We start from the raw sequence: 12776 nt of genomic DNA on the forward strand, positions 1-12776 counted from the left end.
TTCTACGTCACAAATACGATCTTTCCTTCTTTTTATTCTTTTCTTCTGCTCCTGATTCACAACTATTTAAATAAAGCTTAATTTTCTTTATATATGTTCTCCATTATCAGAAAAATGCTTCAACTACGTTAGAAACACCAAAAACACCTTTTTTTAATTGTAGTGGGTATTTATCCCAGATCTTACTTGGCACCTTCCATCAGTCTTAGCAATATATCCAAAATATGAAAAATGTACCTGTTCCTCATCCTCCTCCTTCCCCTTGTTCAAGAGTTTTCATCTTTTTCCTCATGAAGTTTACATTCTTGCTCATTTTCTTGTTTATTTTTACCCCAAACTCCTGCAGTGAATCTCCTGCTGTGGATTACCTGTATGAACTTCCACAGCAAAGCCCGACCCCATCTTTATTCTGCTTGTGCTCTCAGATTAATTTGTGCAAAAGCTTCAGAAACTTTGGAGAGATGCCCCAGTTTCCCTTCCACAGGAAAATCCGAACTTTTTCCAGATGGACTGACACAACGTTTTCTGCAGACCTTTTTTTTTTAATTCACTGTGTGCCCTGACATTGCCCCACAACTTCTTTGGCGTTTGCAGTCTGCACCGGATGAATTGGAAAAACGATCTATTGACATCTAGGGCAACTATGATGAAATTTAAATATGAGGAAAACCTACAAAAATGTTAGCTCAAACTAAAACACACATTTACTGTAAAGATATCAACATTTGCAATGGAAAAAAAAGTATTAAGCTATCAAATGCATAAATGTGTGAAACTTAGCTGCTGCAGTTTGATGTAAATGCATTAATAAGGACCTAAGATTGCAATAAAGAGTCGACTAATGTGTGTAATAATGACAGGCGTAGTGGTTTCACTCCCCCGCCTTTCTGTCAGTCAGTATGTGGGTTGTATCATTGACCCAACAAGCGCTGGAGTACATGCTGCCTGTAATCAATAGCCCATGTGAGTGAGAGTGACAATATTACTGTAGGGAAACAGAAAGCGACTGCACGTGTCCACTGAAACTACACAGAATGAAGGTCTGCCTTTGACAGGCGGAAAACAAAGGAGAGGAGAAGTCACTGTTGTATCAAACATGGCTTTCAGGCTGAGGGAGAATCAGAAATGTTTCTTTATTAAGTATATCTGTTGAATTACTTAGCAGACTCAGTCTGACGAAAATGTTTTTTTCTGGTGATTTTGACATGTTCTTGTGGCTTTTCTTTTGATGATGCAGGACATGTGTCAAGAAAATTAAGATCAAATTTACATTTCTGAGTATTTCTTTACTCAAATCCTTATGAAGCCGGAGCAGACAAAAGAACGCAGTTGATTGTTTTTGAGATGTAGAACAGAAACTGGGCGGGGCCACAAGCTCCCTGCTCTGCTCCATTCGAATGTATCCACTTGCATTACAAATAGGTGCATTTATGTCTTTGTTTTCCTCGTCTGAGCTGGAATCTGGATCTAAACTGTATGGCTGGATAGCTCTGATATTGCTTGCCATTTTTGTTGCAACAGTAATGTTAGGTTGGGGGCTTGAGGGGCTGTAAGCTAGAAAAAGAGGGTGTAAACAAACAGGAAGGGGAAGGAGGGCACTCACAACTCATAGGTGAATTTCTAATGAACTGCTTCTGCTCCGCAGAAACTATGTCCAAGAAAAGGACACAGGTTTTTTGATTTTGTCTAAAAACGGCACAATCATGATTAAAAATAACATCGGGAATGCTTTGAAAGTAGAAAGATGTAGAAAGATGATCGGAGTGGAAGTTTAACTGAAAACACCAGTTAGACAAACACACTTCAGAAAAGCTCATTAGAGAAGAGTTTAGGTATCAAAGGGTTGAAGTCAAACTGTTCACAGGAGAAAATGCAGTTGGGTTCGTTGGAAAATTAGGGTTGCTGAAACAATCTACCTTTCTTTAAACTGAGTGTTAAGTTTAAATTTAGGTTAAATAAAAGATTAAAACTGTTTTTTTAAACAACCTTATTTGCTACAGACTCATTATGAACACAGAAACCTAAACAGGCGTACCAACCTTCTAACTGACCAAAGCATGGAGGTGGTAGGGGCATGAGTTGCTTTTTTTTGGAGAATTTTGGACATTTATTGCCACCTTCCAGTAACTTTGTTGATCATTTATTGCTCTGCTTTCCAGACTCTTCTAAAAGCAAATCTGAGACTGATACTGTATCAGGCTTTGTGTTCATTGACTCCCCAATCAGCAGACTATAGTTAACTATGAGATCTCAGGTTTGATGTAATCCATTGGCCTGTTTTGTAACACTGCGTCTGACAGTGGAGGTTTTCTGGAGGTGTTTACTCATTTAAGGGTCAAATCTGCCAAATTCACTTGTCAGCAACAAGTCTAAATCGTTTTGTCAGCTGGTAGGGTTTGGTAAGGTCAGGCTGTCATTCTCTGGGTATGTGCACAGGAAGCCGTGGGGGGAAACAAAAATTCACGGTGCGTTGGAGGTTTATCTGGAAGCCTCGCTCGTGCTTATCTCATTCTGAGGGACAGCAGACTTGCAGAAGCCCCGGGTTTTAATCAGGAGGAGGACAAGCTCAGTACTAAATTTTTGTTCATAGCTGCAGTTTATCTCCCATTACAGTCATGTACTGATGTTTTTATACTTTTTTATGATTCATAGTCACAGTGAAGGGACAGTGGGAAAAATATTCTCTTCTGAATGTCATTTATTCCCCTCACCTCACCAGTGCATAAATACTTCACAGGTAAACTGAGAAACGCTCCATATAGATATGAAAGAAACTGCAGTATAACTGGAAAATGCATTCTTCTTTAAGAGCTGAGTTTTACAAAGTGGAAGCAGTTGTTTTTTTAATTTAGTTGTTCTCGTCTTGGGTTGAATTCAACTGAAGAAATTTTTGTTTAATAAAAAGTCCAGAAGCATCATAAGTACTATAAAAAACTAAAACTTAAAGCCAGTAAAAAGCATAAAAACCCAACGAAGAAACTATTAGAAAACCAAACTTTTAAGTAATAATATCCAAGAAGAGTAGAGAAAAACTCTACTCGATTCACAAACTTCCATTACCATCAAGTTAAATCAAAATAATTGGGGTTTTTCCTTTCTTTTTAGTCCAGTTTGTTGGAACGCGTGAACAAAAATAAAACAATAAGGGGCAGACAATCAATAATACCATACTACCATACTACATGTCCTGTATCGAGTTTTCCCACACAAAGTTCAGGTTTATAATCCCCCACTGCTATCTTTGTTTCAGTTAAGCCTTAGTCACTTGCACCATACGGGTACTGCAGGTGTTTGGGTTGACCAGGCCTTACGAGGAGCACAGGTGTGTCTTGCAGTTCTCTTGGAGCTCGTACGACCTGCTAGTCATCCAGATTGGATGGTTTATGAAACAAAAAGTACATATATTTTAATGAGGCATAATGGAACGTACAAGTGGTAAGTGTTTCAGGTAGTATCCATGTGGCTTATGGTAGTTGCAGGCACTTATGACATACAGGTGATGTAGCTGTATGATGCCCTTTAGCCACACTCTAGTTGCTAGTGAGGTGCGAGTACTGATTTTCTACGGATCCCGCAGGAAGACAGCACGCACAGCATGTGCAAGTGATACGTAAGTAGCCCCTATGGTAGGACACTTGTAGGGTGCCCACAGAAACTACATTCTGATTGTCTAATTTCCTAAATTTTAACAATCAGGGTGCACACAAGAAGCGCACACTTAACCCTTAAACAGCTCTACCAGGCTCCTTGAGCAGTCTGCAGGATTTGGGGGGGATAGAAAAAGATTAAATCCGTGCCACACGCCTGCATCTAACCTACTTCACCCTTATTTGTTGTGGAAATGTTCGCTATGACCTGTCACCTGCATACCCCACATATAGAATAAATGTGTATGAATTTTTTTCAAACTACAGGCTCACCGAGCGGTCTACGACCTTGATATTTTATGCGGGCCACCTACAGATTTGTCACCAGCAGACAGCGCGTATCTAGCCATATGCACGGTTGTGGCTAAGGCTTTAATGACCCCCAGTCTATATAAGAGTCATCTCGTTTGTCACCCTTTTGTTTCTTCTTCACTGCATGGCTTTTGTCATGTTTATGTTTATTTAAGAAATATTTAGCTTCTGCCTTGAGCCTTCATTTTGGCACCTACATCATCGGTTCCTGACAGCAGATTGGATAGTAAATCAACAGTCTACAGTTAGTATGACAGACAATTTCTTTCTTTTTACATTCTACCTTAATTTTTCTTTGTTCATGTTTTTTTTAGCAATTAATTTCATTATATCTGTAGTGAGTTTGATATATCTGAGTTTGTTGTGCTGTGGACAATCGATGCTTAAAATAAAGAAACAAATCAATTCAAATCAAATCAATTGAATCAGTCAAGTCTGACTTTCTAATTGCTTTTTGTTGATAAGAGCTGAACAAGCTGTAAGAGTATTATCCATATTTTGGGGAACAACATGTTGTTGTTCAAAAATCTTTAAATCTTTAATTAATCAAAAGGAGATGTTTGACTTTGGAGGAAAAACTTAATTCCTTAAGTTTTACTGAATCATCCTCCAGAAGTGTCTCCTTAAGTTTAACTTCTCAACTCAAGTATTGGAGCTTATTAAAATTCATCCCTTCTACATTATTTTTAGTTTAGATTTTCTCATCCAGAAGAGAAAGCGAATAGACTGTAGGGCTCTGTGGACGGGGGTGGTCTCTCCGGACAGGTGTCGCCTCCCGACTCTGAAAGCACAGGCTAACCCTCTCCTCTCCTAAAAGCAAATCACCTCCAGATGAGTCTATGACCTTTGGCTGATTTACAAAGGTGCTTCGGGATCCCAGCTGTAGTTAGTATTCAGTTCTCCTCTCTCTTTGGGTTCTTTCTGCGTTTGCAGGAAGTCGAAGAAACATCATTTTTTTTCAGGAAGATAATTGGAAGTGGGAACATCGCAGGAGCGACTTTCAGCCTTCTTCAGTGTGACAGTCTGACAACCAGGTTTTCCACATCAGCGATGCTAAAAGCAGGAAATTCTGTCTGACACAGACAGTGTGATGCATCTGTGGAGGATTCCTGCATCTGCAGGCTTTCTCCTCGGTCAGACGATTCACCAAATGCAAGGATGATGTTGCTGAATTCAGTGTGTGCTCGTGTCCTTGAGACTTTCCTTGTGGTCATTATGTTGTTTTTGTAAATAAAAAAAAAAGCATTACAGAAAAAAATGAACTGTTTAGATAAAACACAGAATTAATATAGGATTTTAATCTGAGAAAAACAAACAGTAAATTTCATATGTTTATCAGAAACTTTCCACCAACATCCAACAAAAACAAAAATTCATAACTGTGTCTAGCAGGCTAACAAAACCCCTTAAAGACTCATTCCTGAACATTTCTTCTAGTATCTGTTTTCTGTAAGGTTTGCTGCACGCTCACTGTGGAGCCATGTTGCAGGGTAATTATCTCAAAGTCAGGCCTTATTGCATCGTCTCAGAATAATGACGTTCCTCTAAAGGTGCCAGTGGAAGGATTGATAATGAACCCAGGTGGTGTGTCTTTCTCTGCTGCCTTTACTCCCCCACATCATCTGACCACTTGAGTGACGGGCAGGCTTCCTTTTTATTTCTGTGGGTGGTTCTGAAGGGAGGAGGGTGATGGATGGTTGTTGCCCTGTGCAGCAATTCTCCACATACGGTTTTTCCCTCTATGCCGGACATCTATCTACATTTCTTTCTGCAGGTCATGCTGCTATCTTATAATATTTCTGTTTCATTTCATCAAAGTTTTAGGAAGTTTTCCAGGTTGTATTTGGTGAAGTTAGGGAAAGGGACCTCCATCCTGCATTTTTTCTCTTTTTTGGTGAAGGAGCTGTATTTCCACACGTCTGCATGTCTACAGGTTCATATATTATAGAAAACAAACCTTGTATCTCAGTGTTTCCCAACTCTGGTCCTTGGGAAACACCGTCCTGCATGTTTTCAATTCTCAATGCTCAAACACACCTGTCGTTGATGACAGGTGTGCCTGATGATGAGATGAGCTGAATCAGGTGTGCATGAGCGGGAGAATGTGGAAAACATGCAGGACAGCGTGCCCTGAGAACCAGGGTTGGGAAACACTATCCTAAAAACAGGGATTGAACACAGTCTGTATATGATGATATGTGGCATGGTGTACTTTTTCGACAAACCAAGAAATTTCTTGGTGAATTGGTGATTTACTAAATAAAGGTTCTTGGTCTAGAAATAGGGATGGTTACCAAAAACTTGGTATCAATTTGGTTCCGGTACTGACATATACAGTACCATCAATACTGTAACAATGTGGTTTTCAGTGCTTCATTTAGTGCTTTATTTCAGATTTTATTCAGTTTTGCTCGCCAATCATTTTACCTTTCCAGCAATTGTGGGTGAGCTCATCTAATATAATGGGTAGGGCCGTTTTGGAAGGCGGAGCTTCCTTCAAAAGTCTAAAGACAAAATGTGAAAGTTTGGCTGTACTTCTCAGTAAAAGATTCAATTTCAGCGACCTGATGGATAAGGGTGGCGTGTATAATGCTATAAAAAAAGACAATCATGATAGTAATGAACGAAGAACGACCGGTTTAATTCAGCATGTGTGAAAACGGAGATGCAGTGCAGACTGTCAGAAAGAAGGCAGTTAAGCCTCTTAGGGAAATCCAAGTGTTCTCCTTCACCCTGTTTAGCTCCTTAAATGCTTTTTGGAGTTTGAGCACCATTTAAGCACAAAACCATTTCAAGAAGTACTGGTTTGGCATCTGCACCAAACCCCCCCCCCCAAAAAAAAAACCCCAAATGAAAGCCCTCCCTATCTAGAAATGTTTTGCTTTGGGGAAAAATGTCTTAATTTAGGTTATTGTGTGTGCAAGAAGTCTGTATAAACCGCATTTTGTTGCATTTGAAAAACGTAGTCCCTTTGCATTATTTAAAATGATGTATGTTGTTTTTGTTTCAGCGATTTTCATGACCATTTCATATACATTTAGATTTTTAACAGGCGCTTATGCCAAAAGTTTTAGTCATTTTAGTGGAAGGCAATGTCAGGTTGAAATACTCCCAAAGGGCAGAATGGCTGTCAAACCTGGGATTTTAATGAGGTGCGACCTTGAGCAAGTAGTAGGCAAACATGTCCCAAATCCCAGCAACCTTCTGATGCATATTTGATTTCTAAAGAACATGGGGGCCCAGCCCTTGCTGAATTGCTAACAAACAAACAGGATCTTCGTGTTAAAGACCCAGGATAAAATACTCTTGCGGTAAAACAGAAATATTTTGGACAAATAGGGAAGAGCGTACAAGACTGAAATGCTACAGATTGAGCTAGTCATAAAAGTCTGTAAAATCAAAGGTATAGAAGGCAAAGGGGTTAAATAAGATAGTAAATCAATCAGCTAATTCAGAATCTCAACTCTGAATCTAATCTTGGGCAGTACACGTCTGCTTAAAAATACCAAACTTTATTCTGTTTTTATCTCTTAAAAATTAAGTTTCACTGTTTTAGAACTGCTGACAATGTGGCCAAATAAAATGAATAACAAGATAAAGTAAAATAAAAATGCAACAAATGAAAATATTTAAAAATGTATTTTAAGCTAAAATAAGATTTTCATTTTTGTTGAAGATCATGAAGTTATATCAGGCAAAACACTATTTTTGCCCTTTATTCATACAACTGTGAAACAAAAATTTGCTTTTCTATGACGGTCTCTTTATAAGGAAATGTAAGAAATCCAAAGAAAAACCTCGCAAGATACTGACAGATATTTTGGATTTAGTAATTTATGAAGCACTCCATTTCATCTCTCCGGTCCAATGGCCATGCGCCCCCCAGCACAGGAAAAATCTGTTTGGTCTAATACTTTGTAGATTAGCATTATCCTTCAAGCATCTTTAGCAATAATTACAAGTAAATTGGAAGAAGGGGAATTAATTGATTGTCATGACTGGAACATCTCTATGCTCAGATTATAAAGTGTAATAGTTTCCTGAAGGGGCTTTAAATAGGAAGCCAATGCATCTATCAGACACTAATGCTTGGGATATCAATGAAGAGATAATTACCAGCAGGCCCTTGTGGGGCCTTTGACTTGGAAGACAATGAATGAATTCAGATGGCTGTTTGAGCGAGATCTGCAGATACTTTTTACGCTTCTTGTTGATTATCGGATGCATTCTGCATCACAGCTTCCATCTGCACTACCACCTTCTCCGTCTGTGTTTTTTTTTGCTGGATCCAGGAGTGTCCATATTAACACAGTAACTCTTGTCTTTCTCTGTTTCTTTCCATGTTGCTGGACCTCATCTGTCTTCCACCCACTACAGGTAAGCTCCAGCTAACATCGGTCTCAGTGTGTTCTCTCCCCCTTAACTCGCAGTGCACCGACTCAGGCTGCTTGCCAAGCATGCAAACAATTTGCAGCATCCTAACAAGTTAGGAAATTGGAGCTGTTTTCCAATTGTCCTGCAGCCAGTGGATGTTCTGGCTGTGTCTTTGCTGGGAGGTTGGCGGGATAAAAAGCAAACACATATTTCTTGTGTATCAGATAAGAGGAAGCAGGGCGCTAATTTTTTTCCCTGCTGTCTTCTCATCTTATTACCAAACTGCAGCTGTTTTTTTTCCTTATATTTGTTCTTTTAGGAGTCCAGAAGGTGTGATTTCTCATTACCACCTTGTTTTTGCTTTTGGGTGGTCATTCTTTTCTTTCTGATATTAACTTTTGGAGTCTGTCGTAGCAAATCTGAGCTTTTGTGAAACATTTACACTGTTTTTCAGCTTCAAAGCCAGTGGAAAAGCAGACTTTTTAACCGGTTTTTACATATGTACTTCACTAAATCTCGTTTAGCATTTGGACTTTGTTGACCTCATGAAACCTGCAATTATGCAGCTTCTTTGTAGGTCACATATAGCCTTCTGTTCTTGTGCTCTTCTCTAAAAAGTCAGACCTACTCTGAAATATCAGAGCTTTGTGCTGGCCTGCAATCAGATGTGCACAGTTGTAGAAAATGTCAGAGTTTGGACTCTGTTCGCAGCAGCTGGCCATAAATTTCAGTTCAGACTCAGGAGCTATTTAGTGATGGAAAACTGTGCATTTGAGCATTGATGCAAAGCTTTGTGTTTTTACTGTGATCTCTGACTGAAAGAGATGAATTTGGAACTACAAGGTGCGTTTGTTGATGGCTATTCCAAGAAAGTCCAAATGATTGTGAATCTGTTATTTAACAGAACTTTCTTTTACAAGATAACCTATTGTTTAACTTGTATTGTATAACTTATTTAAAGACCCACTTCAGTAAAAAACATTTTTCTGATAACGGAGGACATATTTAAAGAAAATTAAACTTAAAATAGCATTTGTGAGTTCTCTTTATTCAAACTGTCGGGAATCGGGGATAGACGAAAAAATTGAATAAGATTGTATTTGTGACGTAGAAAATACCACGAGGTCCCTGCTCCGCCCCTTTTGGATGCATCCGCTTATAGACGACTAGAACCATTTTAGATTGCTCCAGTATCGCTCGCCGTTTTTGTGGCACCTGTAATGTTAGATTGGGTTGTGAGGGGCTTTAAGCTAGCAGGAGACGTGTAACCAGAGAGCTCTCAGCAATGGGGAAGGGAAAGGGGGGTGGGGTTGCAACAGGACAACAGTTCCACCCACAACTCTGATATAGATATATTTTTTATTTTATTTAAAATGGCATCATCATACGGGAACTCCTTTAAAATAGACTATTAGATGATTGGAGTGGGATTCTGTCTGAAGTGTTCATACACTCATTTTTATTTTTGGCCTTTTTACAGCTAAATCAATTAATGCTCACAGTCACACAAACTTTTGACTTTTGTGTGCATCAAACCTAACTAAGGATAAAGGATGTTGATGATTGTGATGCAGCATCATTTTTTAAACACTTATAATTACTGGTGGGAATTCTCTGCAGCTGTGTTGGACGATTGGTTCTGGTTCTTCCATATGTTTGCTTTAATTCTTTTCTGCCGGGACAGAATAATGACTTTCATCCTCCTGCATCATTGTGAGCTGGCCATCATTTCAAATTGCCAACTGTGCTTCAAACGGCAGCAGGAATTGGCTTTGATGAAGCAATAAAATGGGGTCATCGGCTCATTGTGTGAAAATTTGTTTCAGCATTTGCTTTCAGACTGAGCTCATGCAGCAGCAGAAAGGCAAAGACTGGGATGAAAAAAAAAACTGTTTAATTGCAAAAAATAAAAATGGCTTAAGTAGCTGTTTACAGTTGTAATCGTGAATATAGTTAATGACACGGTTGTAAAACTACCTTTTTTTTCTTGTTTAGTTTTTTTCTAAAGTACAAATGTTTTACTTTTCTCAGGTATCACAATAGGCTGAGTCAGGCCTGGAGTTCTTCTAAAATTAGTGTGATGAATGGAGCAAGCCCATTTATCATAGAAAGAAATCTCTACATTAGCAGCTATAGAAGTACAAGTATGCACGTGTGTATGGTAGCCACAAAGAAAAAACAGAAAGAATTGCTTGTGAAACACATCATGCGAAGACCCTGGAGACTGCAAATAAAGACTTCTGGCGACACGCATCATCAAAGTGGAAACCCAGGGAAAAAACAGGATGTTCCCAGCCTAAGCAAGCAAAGTGTAATACTGATAGGGTAGAAAGATGAAAACAGCTATACCCTGGGACAAGACTTAGAAATACTCTCTCTTAAAAGTTCATCAGAGAAAAAGCCCCCATACTGTAAAACCAATGCTCAGCGCTTTAGCTATAAGAGGGCGCTTGAACTGTAAGAGTTCTGTGGGTTTTTGGGTTTTAGGCCTGTAGATAACTCAATACTTTTACTCACATTGGAAATCAAAAACGCTATATTTGAAATGGCCGGAACTTTTGTAAGCAAACAATAAAATCTACAAAAAAGGTTAAGTCGCCTCTTTCTATGGGATGATGTTTCTACCCCCTTTAGGAGCGGCTGTGGTGCAGAGGACAGCAGTGGATGTCTGATAGAAGAGTTATGTAATATTTTATGACTTGTATATAAGTATTAAAACATAGGGAGAGGCTTGTTGTTGTTTTTTGCCAGAAAAAAAACCAAAAACACACCGGACAGAAACACTGTATGACCATTTGGTTCTGTAGAAAAGAGCCATCTTCACATTCTTGTTCACCATATGGTATACATGTAGGATCGGGTTGTAGAGAGGCGCCGAGGAGTATGTACTTATCAGGTGAACAGCACCAACGATTTCCTGACAAAGTCACCAGAATTTAGGTTGTGTCCAAAGAAATGACAAATATGTACGACACGCCTGCGTCGTACATACCCTTACTGTTGTTTAAGTGTTCACTACGGCCTGTCGCTGGCAGCATGCCCGTTGAAAAAAAATGTGCATGAACTTTTTCACTTCCCGAGTTCACTGAGCGGTCTATGACCATGATGTTTTATATGGGCTAAGTGCGTGTCCCGTACAGTTTTGACCATTTTTCGGCCATTTCCACACATAAGGGCAGGAGCTCCTATAGAAATCTGACAGAAAAAAGACCCAGAACCATCATGAAAATAAACTTTAAGACAGATTTCTAAGAGATATATCCAAACACAGACAACTCATCATTCTAGAAACTTAAAGAACTCACCTGTACTTCAAGCAGTACAAACAGTTGTTGGTTAATGCACAAAAATGCGTTCAAGAACAGAACATTGATTTTCCATTATTAGCCAACAACCCAATCTATGCATCTCAGAAGTTCTAAACTACAGAATACCCTACAGTTTACCTCAGTCTCTAACATCCAAGTCGAAGAGTCACAGAAAAAACACCACACTTGCTAGAAATGACTGTTAGGTGAAAGTCAGTGACCACAAAATGAAAATTAATATATTTTCTATGCAAACAAACACTAAATACATGCAGCCTGTTGGACATCCATACATGAGATGCTTGATGCAGTCTGGTGTGAAACTGAAAATATATATTGACATGTTGAGTTGCTGTAGGAGGTGATAAATCATTTTCCAACACGTTGAAACAACACTGCGGTTCGTGGCACCATAAATAAACAGTTGCACAATGTTCCTCCCAACTTGCACTTGAGAACACTGTAACTCCCTCTTTTTGCCCATTTTAACCCTTACAGTTTGAAGCCATTGTCAGTTTTGCAAATTCCATTGACCGCACTAAGGGGCAACTTCAAAGCCTTAATTTAAACAAAAATAGACTGTGTTTCGTAAACTGAAGTGCCTAGTATATGGATTAATCTTGGTTGTGTTTACTGATGCTGAAGCGATTTTGAGAGGTACACAGTGTTCTGTCTGTTTTTTTTACAATCAATCAAATTTGGGTTTTATTGCGAATGTGCTGACAAGGCTGCGATGTCGCATTGTGTTTTTATTTACATGTTATTAACAAGGTTGGGAGTCACAGATGTTATGCATCAAAACCCGTAACAACACCTGTTAGTTTAGTCTGTTTAGTTTAGTTTAGCCATTACCTTTTGAATTTTATGTCTTTATGACTCATGTTTATTACATAGCAACCGGTATGAAGCCCATTGAGATGACTATTGTTGTAAATATTGGGATATATAAATAAAATTGAATTGAATTGCACACGCTGCCTGTCACAAGAACAGGCAGAAGGCTGGATCCAACTGCAGCAGGTTTATTAGCATAATTATCCACAAAGTCCGCAAAGCTAAATCAGGGTCAGGCAGGCAGGAGTCAGAGGCAGGCATGAGAGCATCAGAGGAGAAACAGCGTAGTCAAGATCCAGGT

At 39.0% G+C, this 12776-nt stretch overlaps 1 protein-coding gene across 2 annotated transcripts in view; it reads left to right on the top strand.

The window, feature by feature from the left end:
- LOC101162723 (ankyrin repeat- and BTB/POZ domain-containing protein 3-A) overlaps window positions 1-12776 on the top strand; it is a 187369-nt gene that overhangs the window by 52789 nt on the left and 121804 nt on the right. The gene's annotated exons all lie outside the window — the stretch shown is intronic.

Source organism: Oryzias latipes, chromosome 23 (assembly GCF_053564925.1).
Source record: "Oryzias latipes strain Hd-rR chromosome 23, Olatipes_Hd-rR_3.1".
NCBI lineage: Eukaryota > Metazoa > Chordata > Actinopteri > Beloniformes > Adrianichthyidae > Oryzias > Oryzias latipes.